The sequence below is a fragment of the Bombus vosnesenskii genome, unplaced genomic scaffold, assembly GCF_011952255.1.
Source record: "Bombus vosnesenskii isolate JDL3184/JDL3185 unplaced genomic scaffold, Bvos_JDL3184-5_v1.1 scf7180000016281, whole genome shotgun sequence".
In the NCBI taxonomy this organism is placed as follows: Eukaryota; Metazoa; Arthropoda; class Insecta; order Hymenoptera; family Apidae; genus Bombus; species Bombus vosnesenskii.
The window spans coordinates 1,428,219-1,442,929 of NW_022884350.1; the positions used below are offsets into that span (position 1 = coordinate 1,428,219).

Consider the following 14,711-nt stretch of genomic DNA (forward strand, 5'->3'; position numbering starts at 1 on the left):
CATCGGTTGGAAAGCAACGTTTATTAATTAAAAACTTGACATGAACTTTAAGCGAGTTGTAAAATAGTCTTCCTCTGTTCAATTTTTCCCACTTTTTGAACGAACATTTACACACAGCTCGATAGAGATGTATTGCTGTTGTACTCGATCTTCATAACTCGAAGTTCTAATTAAAATAAAAATCAAGTCGCACAGAATTCATATTTCTGAACAATAAGTTCTCAGCGAATTTAACACGCGTCACTACGATTCTTTTGAAACGAGTTCTAACGAAAGCGGCGTGGTTTGCTTAATAATGGCAGGGCGGTGTTCTATACAAAATTTATTACTGTTGTTTTGCGTTAATAAAGCTTGGCAATAGGCAACCAGCACGCACAGCTTACGTCGAAAATTTTAATGATCAAGTGAAAAATGCGAGGCTTCGCCCACCACAACGAATCTTTCGAAGCGAAAATACGAGAAATCCAGACTACAATAACGAACTTGTTAGAAGCTGAACGATCAATTTTAATAAAGAACGGAATCAAATTTTCCCTGTGCTCAATTTTAAATTGAATTTCATCCTTTCTTCTCTTTTCTCGCTTATGCACTGCCATTCGTAAGCCTTTGGATACCAAATGCTATTGCAGAAAAAGGTTACATGAAACGATATTTTCGTAATATTTTCAAAGTTCGACGCTTAGAGATCATTTGTCTACTGTTTATCGTGTATCTCTTGCCATATCTCTTGTTCGTAAAGTAGAATAAGTTAAAATTCAAATGAAAGGAAGAAATTTATGCATCTGCGTCACTCATATTCTATCTTTGTTTTTAATTTGATGTTTTATAAAATTTATGCATATCGATGTTTAGGATGCGATCAGAAATATGCATTTGTCAATACAAGACATCGAACAGACACATTGAATCAGTTGTCTGTAACCTAACTGAGGTATCTGTGCAGTATCTTTGATTATTGCTGTCTTATTTATAATAATTAATATTAATTATCGTTTCTATTAATGTGTACTAATTGCCTAAAATAAGATCAGAGACCAAAATTAGATTTTAGAGTTTCCTTTGCAGCCTACTTTATGCATATATATTTCCAATAATTTGCTAGTGTAAAGATATTAGTTGCAAAATGAAACGATCGTATTCAGGATGAAACTTACATTCAGAGTTTTATTAAAAATAATATTACTAAAAGTATGCTTTAACAATTTCGACATATGTTGACTATCTTAAAAATAGCGTTACAATTACTATAATTAATATCACTGACTGATTGTATTTGTAATCGTCATCAAAGTAAAGAAAGGAACAATCGAGGCATAATTAAGCAGCTACAAAAAAAGAATAGTAATAATAACATATGTGATCCTCGTAAGCTGAAAAGAACATACCCTGTAAACCTAATAAACGAGCAAACATCTGCAAATGACCCAGATCGACTGATCTCAATGATAAGAACATTGTCTCAATGAAGACACCGCTTGTGCTATTTTGTCATATTGAAAAAATTGTGCTTAATGTGATAAATGTGTGCTGATAAATTGCAAAGTATGTAAAGTATAGGAGATATAAAAAGAAAATTTTTTTTAATAATTTCTTGGTATATTTAATAGCAGGTTGCTCTTCTTATTCTGAACTTTCTTCTTTTTTTCGTTTCACTCTTTTATTATTCGGGTTTTCCAAAGTCGTATCTATAACCAGTTTTCATCGCGCAAGAAACGCACCCGAGTATTATTCTGATCTGTAAATTATTTCAACGTACAATATCCAATTTTTTCCAACATATTTTCGAACTAAATTAAATCCTGCTGCTACTAAATTAAATTAGCCTCGAAGAGAACAAAATCCACGCGTAATAAACGTTATCTACTGGCACATTTACGTAACTACTGAGTTCCGATTGATTGCAGACTTTCGTCGAGTCAGCTATTCCTCGCGCGACCATCCGATTCGAACGTCGATCAACGATTCGAATATCGTGAATTTTAACGCGAAAGCACATTTCCTTTCAACGCGTAAACAATGTGAAAGATCGCCGCAGAAGGCGAAAAAATCTCGATGAAGAACCACGATGAGAGAAGAGAAGGGAAGGAACAATCGGCTTGAAAGAATACTCGTTCGTCCCCATTCACGGGATCATCGGCGAACAGCGTCAAATTAAATTGATCCCCGACAGCAGGTCCACCTTCGTGCCCGGCATCGATCTACATTTCCATTGGCGTTCATCTGTTTTATTCGTCGAATCAGCTTGCGCGGTAAGCACGGACAATGCTCATAAATTTTTTCCTGCCGCGGCAGACATGGCTTCCGTTTCATTTGCATTGTCTCAGAGCGCGTAGCTGAGGAGCGTAACCAGGATGCACACGATCGATCGGCGGCACCATTGTTTCGCTTTAGTGTCGGTATCAATCGCGCGGGGCGTTCATTACGACGGCATTAACAGGCTTTTCAAAAGGAGAAAACGATTTCCAGAAATTGGAAAAATGACGAATAAAAAACCTTCGTTGAAATGCTGGATGAAACCTTTGAAATCGGCGAATACGAAAGATCCGTGGTATTTCAGACCAGTGTAGTAGGACCCATGCTCTTTTCGATATGCACAACAGATCCTTCAGACACCTTCATTCATCTGCATCGTTCGTCAGATTACCTTCGCCGATGACTTCTTGCTTATCCAGTCTGTGCCACTGACCAGGAGTCGACCGAGAAATTACAAGCAACGTGTTTGCTGCGTTTACGTATCGACGTATGACATTCAGGTTACGCCTATCAGAGTTGTTTCTTATCTTTTAAAAAATGTTTATTTTACATTATTTCTTTCAATTGCGTGTTTAAGGTGGTGTGCATCTTTGGAGATTATTAGTGTCACGTTAAGAACGATCACGGACAGAACGAATCTGTAGCAAGTTGCATAAACCAATCTTTCCAGTCTTTCAGAAGATCTAGAGTCTTTTCCATGGAGCCTTTCTTTTGTAGTATGTTCAGGTAATTAGTTAGATGATGTTGTACATTTTGATATTACATCTAGAACAGTTGATTAACATATGTACAAATCTTTCAGAAGATCTAGAGTCTCTTCCATGGAGCCTTTCTTTTGTAGTATGTTCAGGTAATTAGTTAGATGATGTTGTACATTTTGATATTACATCTAGAACAGTTGATTAACATATGTACAAATCTTTCAGAAGATCTAGAGTCTCTTCCATGGAGCCTTTCTTTTGTAGTATGTTCAGGTAATTAGTTAGATGATGTTGTACATTTTGATATTACATCTAGAACAGTTGATTAACATATGTACAAATCTTTCAGAAGATCTAGAGTCTCTTCCATGGAGCCTTTCTTTTGTAGTATATTCAGGTAATTACTTAGATTATGTTTTATATTTTGATATTACATCTAGGACAGTTGATTAGCATATGTACAAATATTTCAGAAGATCTAGAGTCTCTTTCATGGTGCCTTTCTTTTGTAGTATGTTTAGGTAATTAGTTAGATGATGTACATTTTGATATTACATCTAGGACAGTTGATTAACATATGTACAAATCTTTCAGAAGATCTAGAGTCTCTTCCATGGAGCCTTTCTTTTGTAGTATGTTCAGGTAATTAGTTAGATTATGTTTTATATTTTGATATTACATCTAGGACAATTGATTAACATATGTACAAATCTTTCAGAAGATCTAGAGTCTCTTCCATGGTGCCTTTCTTTTGTAGTATGTTCAGGTAATTAGTTAGATGATGTTGTACATTTTGATATTACATCTAGGACAGTTGATTAACATATGTACAAATCTTTCAGAAGATCTAGAGTCTCTTCCATGGAGCCTTTCTTTTGTATAATGTTCAGGTAATTAGTTAGATTATGTTTTATATTTTGATATTACATCTAGGACAATTGATTTACACATGTACAAATCTTTCAGAAGATCTAGAGTCTCTTCCATGGAGCCTTTCTTTTGTAGTATGTTCAGGTAATTAGTTAGATGATGTTGTACATTTTGATATTACATCTAGGACAGTTGATTAGCATATGTACAATAGAGTTTCAGACACGAAATTAGCATATGTAAAATAGAGTTTCAGACGGAAATAATACTTTGTAAGAAGGAGGTAGTCTGTCTGTGAATAAGTTTGGACAAAGGACTCGCGTAGGAAACAGGATGTACATAGAACGAGGCAGAAAGCAAAGGATACGCTAGATAAATTCTGGAAATTCTGCTGGCTCATTGAAGGAACATCGCGATCGAACCGTAAACCTAGTACGAAGTTGTGATTGAGACACTATGGACTTCCGGAATCGTACTGCAACGGTAGAAGCAGTTGAACGCCAGCTAACCAGGACCAGAGGAACGCAAAGCGGTGGAATAAGAAAAATACAAGAAGAAAAAAAAGTAAAAGTGTAAGAAGAGATGACACGGAAAAGGCCAGTGAGCTCAGGTCAGTAGAGGAAGAAGCACGATGTCGCTGTCACGTAAAATTAATGATAAAAAAAGGAGTAGCTGAGCTATAGCTTAACTTGACTGTGCTTTTGTATTTTTGTAGGTAGTTTTGTAGGTTTTGTAGGTATAGTATTCACGAAAATGATTAAGTACAATATTACAATGATTGAATGCTTGCAGTTTTTATATGTTGCGTTTGTAGGTATTGAGGAGCAAGGAGAAGATCCTGATTGCCCTACGTAATGGGGAAAATGTAATGTTGGACCATATGCTAAGGTCAGGTCAAAGCCTAATGGTTCACTGTCAGCTGGTATAGAATGACATGGATTTGGGTATGGTCGTTGTCACACCGCTAAAGTCGCCATTGGACAATGCTTGAAAGACATCCAAAACTGTCTCAGACTGTTTTCAGGAATTCGAGGAGAATTAAAATGCAACATCCTTCGAGCAACTATCATCCTGCTGCTCCGGTCTGCCGAAAACTGTGGGACGAGATACCGTACGAATAATAAACAACGTCCAAGCCCACTAGAGAATGCCATAACGACGAATCTACATAAAACAGGCGTAAAAGGGCTCTTGTATCGCGGTTGGACACGAAACACACGGTATAATAAAGAAGCGAATCAGGCGATTGCAGTGAGAACGATAGAAGGAGGAGAAGGAGAGAAAAGAAGAGACACGAGAAGGAAGAAACGAAGAGGGAAAGGATTCTGTTGCAGTTCATAGCGAGTTAGGTGGCAAAGGTTTTAAGGCGAAGGCGAGATAAAGCGACAGGGCGAGTAGTCGGCAGATGAAAATTTCGTTTCTTTCACCTACACACACCTACCTCGAACAAACGACCTCCGATTGTAAAAACGATGAAGCAAGAAATTAGCTTTATGAACTGGAAGAAAAAACAGGAAAGAGAGAGAGAGAGAGAGGAAGGAGAGTGGAAAGAAAGAGAAAGAAGACCGTGACCACGGATCTGGACCTTCTCCAAAGCTACAGAAACTGTCGGTCGTGTTGCCGGTTGTTAGAGCCGTACAAAACCAAGATTTTAAAGTCGACAACAATGTGCCGCAAACTGGGACGCAACGATTTCGGTCTCCGCGTTCGGTCGTTCGTTATTAACGTTTTCAGGACTTTATTCCGTTCTCTCTGCCCTTTCTTTCCTCGCCGACTTTATCTTCCTCTTTATCGCTGTCTCTTTGTCTCCCGCGTTGGATGTGTATTTTACTGCACGTAAAAACCGAACCTGTAACGCGTTCAGCGTGGCCTGATACATGTAACACGCGTAACTTCTTTTTATGTTTCATACTCGCCACTTTTATTTCTTTTTTTTCTTTTCTTCTTCGGGAGTTGGGAGGGAGAGAGGGAGGGCAGTGTCTTCGACAGTTTCGTTCCAACTCGGTGAAAATTCTTCAATGCCGCTGCTTCCAGCGAGAGGTCAATGTTCTGTCGTTTATCAACCAGCAGATTTGTACAAAATTGGGATATGCAGCTGTCAGACGCATGTAAAACACGCTGCGCGCATTCCATTGGTAGAATTCGCTGTTAATACCTCGTTTTATCCGCGTCTCTCACCGCTGCGAACGTTTAAATGTTAATCAAGTTGATTCGACGTGTTTTCGGTTACTCGGTGCTCACTGTTGAATCGCGAAATTCATTAATTTTTAAGGAGATACTCGGACTACGTAATGAGAATACTTCGAAGATACTTGGATGGTAATTTAACACTAGAACTACCACACCAGTAAAATTGACTGGTTTTACAATTTTATTTTAAAATCCCTACTTCATGTTATATTTTTTTTCGCAATGATGTAATGACTTTCGCAACGATAACCAAAAGAATAATATAATGAATTTTATTTTGTTTTTTATGTATTCAAGCTCCAAATACCAATAGTCAAAATGACTGGTACTTGTCAAAGTGTAAAAGTGTTCTGCAATCTGTTTGTCGAACCCCAAGTAACCAGTTGCCTCCTTTTGTACAACTTACTACACGTTTTGAAAATTTTTACTGCGTATCATTCGATATGATGATATCAGTTATCAGGAAAATTCCAGATCGCTAGATGCTAACACTAGAAATCCCACAGCAGTCAAAATGATTGCTTCTACAATTTCATAAATGTGTCAAGCCTCGTTGGTAGAAATAGCTTCGTGTTAACTATCGGTAGTTCTAGTGTTAAGTAATAAGTTTCATTGATAGGAGTAATTTTCGCTTCGTGCAAAATCAGTTTACCTTTTAACGTGCGTCATAGTGGAATGATATTTCAATTTCAAGAAATTTGTAAAACATTACGTTTTGTTAATTACTAACAGAAGGTTGAAGAGCGTTAAACTACATCTTTAGATGATTTATGGTGATGTAGGAATAGGTAGGCATATGTATGATTTAATTATGCTTTTGAAACAGACCATCTGAATAACTTTTTTGTTCCTGTACAAAAATATTTCATATCGCGTATGCCGAATTAAATATGCAAATCTTTTAAATAAATTGATTTGCAAACGACTTAATGTGCCAGGGAATAAGATGCATTTGAAGCTTTTTTTTTCTTATTAGAAGAATGAGAAACGCACTAGAAATTGCGAATGAAGCCTGTGCTTTTTCTAGAGAAGATGCTCGCCATGAAGAAATTGTCTGTTAGTGATTTGCTAGATTTAAAACTGATCATTCGAACTTTGATGATGAAAACCTGCACGATCTAAAAACTGCCGACTGAAGGCAATAAATAAAAAGCTATGGTATTAAAAATAAATCTATTTTCTAAGATACAGAGTCGTGAATTACTTGAAAATCGACATGATGTATTTTAAACATAAATTCAGCTTATATGAGTGTGATGGTCCAACGAATGTAAGTTGGTCAGTATCATTAACATAATATCATAGTATCATTGAAGAGATACAGAAGCATTCGAAAATCAAAGACAGAATGACTTCAGAGTTCAAAGAGCAACGACAGCTGCATAAATTTACATTGCAAATAATTCAGAACATTTTGATGTAATTTAAATAAAAATTTCGTTGTAAATATCCGTAGAACAATCTCTCGGAAGAAAAGTAAATTTCGTGAATTCGGTGAATTAGCGTATCGTAATAGTTAATGGCCTCAATTTCGCGGAGTATCGCAATTGTGGCTCATACTCAAATTGCACTCTAAATTACACACTATAATCGCCTCTAGGCGGAACGAGCATGAAACTAATCCCGAAACTTGTTTCAAGCTAGATCAAACGTGTTTACCCAGTGTAAAGGAAGAGTCGAACATATTTGTCGATGTCTGGGTTTGCAAAGTTCCAAAAGTTAGGATCGAACGCAGAATTATATGAAATAATATAGTCCGTTTGTATATGCTTGTTTATTATACTGTAATTTATTTATGTTACTCCAAGTTCAAAGTATAAACACGTTAAAAAGATTGCGAAAAGCACGAAGCAGTTTCAAAAAATTCTTCAAATTATTTTTCCATGAAGGAGAACAAGTGGTTTAATTGTGTAGAATGGTTTGCGCTTTAGATTTTTCAATGGCGATAAAACAATTATTCCTATTCACTGTAATATAAATCCAAATGATGTCAGTTTGATCACAACGTGTTTGATAAGAACGTTAATAAAACATCAATAAAAGCGAATGAAATCTCCCAGTAGTAGTTTCAGGTTTGAAAGTTAAAGGTCGACATTTAGTCTTCAACTCTTTGGTTATTTGCACAGCAGGTTTAACAGCTCCACAGAAATATGGGCAGCAAACATAGCAAGCACATTAAAAACTTATTAATATAAAGGATGGAAATTTTGAAATAATATTGCTCGCTGGCTATATATAATGAAAGAAATATCTTTGTACGAATAAATGAACGCGTAACGAATTGTAAAATGAAATTTATTACAATACATGAAATATCCATATTTCGTTTGATTTTAGAGACAGATTAAAAAGCCTTCGTGTAAAATGCTGTCTGCGAAAGCCGTGTATTTTTTGAAAACTTTAGCAGCGTGATCGTCGACACACTCGTTTCGAATTAATATCGCCAATGCACATTATAAACGTTTCGTTCGAATAGCGTGTCTACCTGTTCAGAATAAGGTGGGCCGCACGGTCCATTTGTGTGATAACCCAGATCCGAAAACAAAAACCTTTTGTTTGGCGGTTGAATATCGCGATGACGCACTTTGATAATCAGGAAGACTTTCGACAACTCGCATTCCGATAAGGTGCAAGGAAAATGAAACCGGCGCAACGAATGAAAACGGGCCACTCTTTTCGCCATTTTTTCTACATCCAAACATATATACATATGTATAGTTTTCGCCACTCTAATCAGTAATTCTAGTTCTATGCTGAAAAGCTATAAAAGAAAGTATGAGAAGCAAACGAAACCGCGTGTTAAAATCCTTTTCTTTTCTAATGTGCACGCGATTACGATTATTATTATTATCTGTTATTATTATTATATTATTATCTATAATTATTATTATGATTCTTATTATTACCTATTATTATTATTGTTATTATTATATTATCTGTAATTATTGTTATGATTACTATTTGTTAGAATTTAATCTTGGAGTTAGGATTAATATTCTGTGGAAGACACAATGTTTGTGTTGAAATAATACAATGTGATATTTATTAAACAATTATTTCAAGAGTTATAAATGTGCGTTCTGGAATGTAGACAGTTGGCTAGTTATTCACAGACTGGCTTAGTGACCCATGGCCCTTGAAAAGGTTTAGAGCCACTCTCTACACAGTAATGTGGCACAGAACCTTCTAGTAGCTTCTCGACGTGCCCATCTAGAATGTTCCATCCATATCCTCACGCTTCTTCCGGCGTTTTTTGAAAAAGCATGCACGTGCTAACTGCCGTGGTGCATCTCACGAACGCACGCTGGTGGAGATGGCGCTGGGCAACGAACGGAAGAATCCGTATGATCAAACACTCTATCCGCATGCGACTGATATCGTTGTATTCCAACACTATTATTACCTATTATTATGATTATTATTATTATTATCTATTGCATTCTACGATTCTTTTGATTTTAAGAGGAAAATATTTAAAACGGTTGTGCATATGAGAGTTTGAGCATTCTTTGCATAATTTTTCCATACAAGCTGCTTTAACCCCTTAACCTATGATTTACGTTCGAGAATGCCCGTAATATTTACGTTTGGTCCGATCATCGTATTACGGGCTATGCCCGTAGTTGTAGGTTAAGGGGTTAAACAAATTACATTAGAAATTAGCAGGTGATCAATTAAAAAGACGATGAATTATGTTATGAATTTTGTTATGAAACACACATATCTGTGGTTTACATATCGCTGCTATTTTTCATTTGTAAATATACGTACAATGACTGTAAAGTACAAATACAGTTGCATTTTATGTGTGACATATAGCGTTGACGTTCTTTATTTGTAAATATCCGTACAATGCAACGTACAAATGCAATTATATTTCATCTGTGATATATATCGTTGTTGTTTCTTATTTGTGCAATGTACAATGTATTGTAATGTATAAATATACTGCAGTTTAACTCCTTAACCTACAACTATGGGCATAATCTGTAGTACGATGATCGGACCAAACGTAAATATTACGGGCATAACTCGTAGTACGATGATCGGGCCAAATATAATATATAATATAATATATAATAGCTTGTTTACGTTTGCGGACCAAAATTCTCGAACGTAAATAGTAGGTTAAGAGGTTAAGTATGTGAATTCAATAGTTTCTCTTTTATACTAGGTTGCTCTATTATACCGATAAACGCTAACAATTGTAAATTTTCAAAGTTCTGTATATTTTGTATTTCACATTGTATAAAAATGTTTTTTTTTTATTTAGATGAATTTTACAATCAATTCTCATTGAGAATTATAAGTAGATTTTTCTGGCGTGTGAAGTAGCTTTGTGTCGTTTAGGACATCTCACGTTGAAAAGACGATCTCTGAATGCAAGACATATAATTCTTTTTAAAATTTTTATAAATAATGCTAAATTACATTCTATTGTAATTTTCATATTGGTAAAAACAATGCAAGATTTATTACCTATTGTTAGCAGCATTCGATAAATGGCAGAAGTACAGATGAATTACGACTTGTTCAACCCATATTTTAATATATTCAGCGCACAACTGAATAATCGATCTCGTCTAGAGACACAGCATTTTTCCGTGATGGAATCTCATCATCATTTGCCTGATGGATGGCTTAAAGTCGTAGAAAGCAGCGGCAAATATTTAACTCGAACTACTTGTATTTTGTTTTAAACAAACTTTGAGTTTCACTGAAATATTTCGATTATTCGTTAGAACACCTAATAAACTGATAAATTAAATTGTTAATCGCTGTTTGCGATTGTTTAATCTAAAGCTCCGCCTAACGCTCTCTGTATATTTTTCCCTTTTTCATTAGTCAGATTGCCAAAAGTCGCATTTATAATTTCCAAATGTTTCTCAGGATCGCGCGTGTTTATATTTAAACTGATAAAATCGTATGCAGAACGCGGCACTTTTCAGTGGCTACGTTGAATCTTGGAAAATATTATACGGGACAATCGGAGTTGAGTCGTTTCGTGTTATCGCCGGGAACAGCGGCCGCATGAGAAGTAGAAAGATCAGAGTTAAATCAGACTGTGTAAAGTCGGTCGGTTTGATCACTCGACACGAGAACACCGCGCCATTAAATTGAAATCGCGAACAGATACCTACATATATCCGGCATGTGACACAAAATTTTGATGATAAGAAAGACGATGCGGTGCGGAGGAAACGACGTAGAAGGCGAAACGACGAATAGCGGGAAATCGAAAGGGGGACAACTCGGCCATAAATCCCACGCTGTAGAGGCAAATCACTGGCGTGGCAATAAAACGCACGTGTATAGTTCCCTTTATACTAATCCCAGTAACAGAAGTAAGTCTTACGATTTACGTAGTTTACATTGCATTGTTGTACATTGTAATGGAAATTTACAACGTAATTTTATGTCACCCTATATATCGCAGAATGTAGTTTATAGACTGGACTTTTACGGAAATTCATATTTTTCGCGATATAATTAAGAAACTTAAGCCTTTCTAAAGGTAGAAAATTGTTCTGCTTACCAGGTATTACAGAAAACACTATGTTTTGGATATTTTATATATTTTTTCATATTACGTGAATGTTTTGTAATTTTGCGAAGAATTCATAAAAATTCGCAAAGTCTCGTAATTTAAGTCTATAGGAAATATCCTTCGAGCCTCGGATAAAATTATTGTTTCTGGTGTTTCATACGAAGAGATACATAATGCGCATCTTTGTTTATTTTCTGATAGTATTTAAAAATGTTCTTTAACGGAGAGACGTATTTGCAGGAGCGATGGTGCGTTGTAAAAAGTTTTTAATCCTTAGTTTATACCCGCTGATTTAATCTGCTTATTTAAAAAGTTACTGGGAAGTTGTAAAATAAAAGCATTTTTATTTTCTTCCTAACAAATTCCCTTTTATCTCTCCACTTATTAAAATAATCCCTCTTTTCATTAAAGTACACTAAAGATTAAATATTAGAGAAATAGGTTCATTATATCCACGTTCGTAAATTCAAAAATATCTTCTTCGCATTTTGTGAACACCGAAGACATCAATTCAGGCAAAATAGCGTCGTAGTACAGGGCTAACAAAATTTCAAAATACTTTATACGTATAACAAGTACAAAATGAATATAATGTTTCCTGTGATCAGTGTTCACAGACTATAGCGAGCCACTGTGTATTTACGTAACATTCTTTTTTTTATTTATGTCCATAAAATATACCAAAAAGTTTGGCTGGAAAAGCGTGAAACACGTACAGCGGTATATTTCAATGATTATCATGGTGCACAATGGAACCCAATCATTATATGCACACTTTGGACTACAAAATTCCAAAACCACAAGGCGTAGATTCAAAAATGAAACCGGTGCTTAGAGTCTACAGAGTTGGAAGATAGTGGGATATTGAAGCAACGAGGAAAGCCATTACCAATTCTCTAGAACATTCAGGTATTCAACGTGTTCTCGCTGTGGGATTGCCTGATCAGGCTGTGAGAAGAGTTTTATACGAAAATCCTAATTTCCCTCCTCCGTGGAGAAACTCAGCGAACGTGACCTGCTTCCAAGATTCTGTAAGATGTATCGATAGTAAGCAATAAATCAGATAGTTTTTAGAACAACGTGTCGAGGCAGTAAATCGACGAAGAAACGAAATCTTGAACATTGTTCTTACTAATCGTGTAAAAATATTTGAACATTGTTGTGTGTTGTTTTCTTCAGTGCCAAATTCGAGAGGTCGTTGTGCCGGATTTTATGTGGCTCGAACGAATACACATGATCCTTTACATCATTTTTTCAATCGTAATTTAGTTAATCGAAGAAATAGAAAGTTCAGGATATAAAAATTGTTGAAGTAATTTCTTCAAGAAACACTACACCTTTTTCTTTTGTATATCCGTGACCTGAAGACTGCTGTTACGAAGAGAATACAATTCAGTGAAAAAAATCTAAAATAAGGAGAGGTTCCTATTATTGTGTCCTTGAATATAAATTTTGTTTTGGGTTACAAGGACTAGAAACAAAAGAGCTGTAAGTAGATTTCTATTACTGTTTCTTGTAACCCTCAGCTACAGCTCCACACCAAGGTTAACTTTTTGATAATGTTCTTTGCTATAAATATATTCCTATTGTATTGTAACATTAAAAGAGTGAAAGAGATTTCTATTGCTGTTTCTTGTAGCCCTCAGCTACAGCCCCACACCAAGGTTAACTTTTTGATAATGTTTTTTGCTATAAATATATTCCTATTGTATTGTAACATTAAAAGAGTGAAAGAGATTTCTATTGCTGTTTCTTGTAGCTCTCAGCTACAACTACACACCAAGATTAACTTTTTGATAATGTTCTTTGCTATACATATATTCCTATTGTATTGTAACATTAAAAGAGTGAAAGAGATTTCTATTGCTGTTTCTTGTAGCCCTCAGCTACAGCTCCACACCAAGGTTAACTTTTTGATAATGTTTTTTGCTATACACATGTAAACATGCTCCCTATCCTTCTTCCATTGTATTGTAACACTGAAAGAGTGAGGATCTGGATTAACATACACTAAACCTTTACTTATACTCAGACCTATACCTTATACCTATAACTTTTACCTGTTCCTCTGTCAGTCAACCTCAACAAAAATGTTCATACGAAACGAAATTTATAGCACACGTATTCCCGATGAATATCATTATACGTTATAAATACAGGGTGTTTCATTTCGATCCCACCAAAGAGCGTCAGCATATTCTACGAATAATTAAAAATAAGAGAAAGATATTCCATAAACATGGAGCCGTAAATGTTTTATTACCAGGTTATAACAAAAATACCAAGATTATAAATTAGTGTTAATACCAGCTATATATGTACGTAGCATTAGAACGCACAATGACATGACCAGTTCCAATGACCGCTAATAGTAAACACAAACAAGGAACCAGTCACCTATAATCTGGGTATCTTTGTCAAAACTCTGTAACAAAGCATTTACGACCCTATGTTTAGTAACAACATTTTATTCTTTTCTTTCTCAATCATAAAATATGCTGACACTGTTTGGCAGGGTAAAAATGAAACACCCTGTATAACAATATAATGAAACATTGTCTATACATGTTCATTATTTTCTGTACTTTTGTACTATGTTTTTCTATGCTTCTGAATGTTTGTACAACGATGCTGATGTCAATCCACGTCGACTAGTCTGTTTTTTCGCTCTTAGTTTGATCTAATCCCACGGATCTTGGGCTTGTCGTAAACGTTAAGACAGGTCTACGTAGGTACGTGAAGACTTCTTGACCTTTCGTGACCCCTTCTGTGACCTCTTCTATAACCCCTTCTGTGACAGATGTCATCCCCATGTACTTCATAGTGGTCAGGGGTTGTAAGACCTAAACGTAAAAGTTTCAAAGCAAAGGGTTCGCCAGACGTGCCGTTACTTTGCCAACATCAACTTGCAATATACTTACAGAAAAATAAAAAAATGTAAGAGGCGACCTTGAATGCAACATTACTCACGATATTCGATTATATATAGAATTCGTGCAATCATTGGAACCACGATACCAGCTGCCCATGCTCAATTCTACAATAAACCCAATCTTCCTAACTTGGCATATATCTCGTGCAATATCTCAAATACGTCAATTTTGACCTTCGCCCACGGGATGTTACCCGAACGAGCATTTCAGGTTCGT

General features: G+C 35.7%; 1 protein-coding gene and 1 long non-coding RNA gene across 13 annotated transcripts in view; one reads left to right on the forward strand and one right to left on the reverse strand.

Annotated features, from left to right (window-relative positions):
* The window catches only part of LOC117242913 (acetylcholine receptor subunit alpha-like), a 380,997-nt gene that overhangs the window by 59,580 nt on the left and 306,706 nt on the right, over positions 1-14,711 (reverse strand). The window lies entirely within an intron of this gene.
* On the forward strand, positions 3,913-6,189 carry LOC117242914. Of its 2 annotated transcripts, none has more exons than XR_004495348.1 (3): positions 3,913-3,968; positions 4,039-4,434; positions 4,639-6,189. It is a non-coding gene; the product is annotated as an uncharacterized LOC117242914 (long non-coding RNA). The 2 variants fall into 2 exon arrangements; XR_004495349.1 differs by having other exon boundaries at positions 4,073-4,434.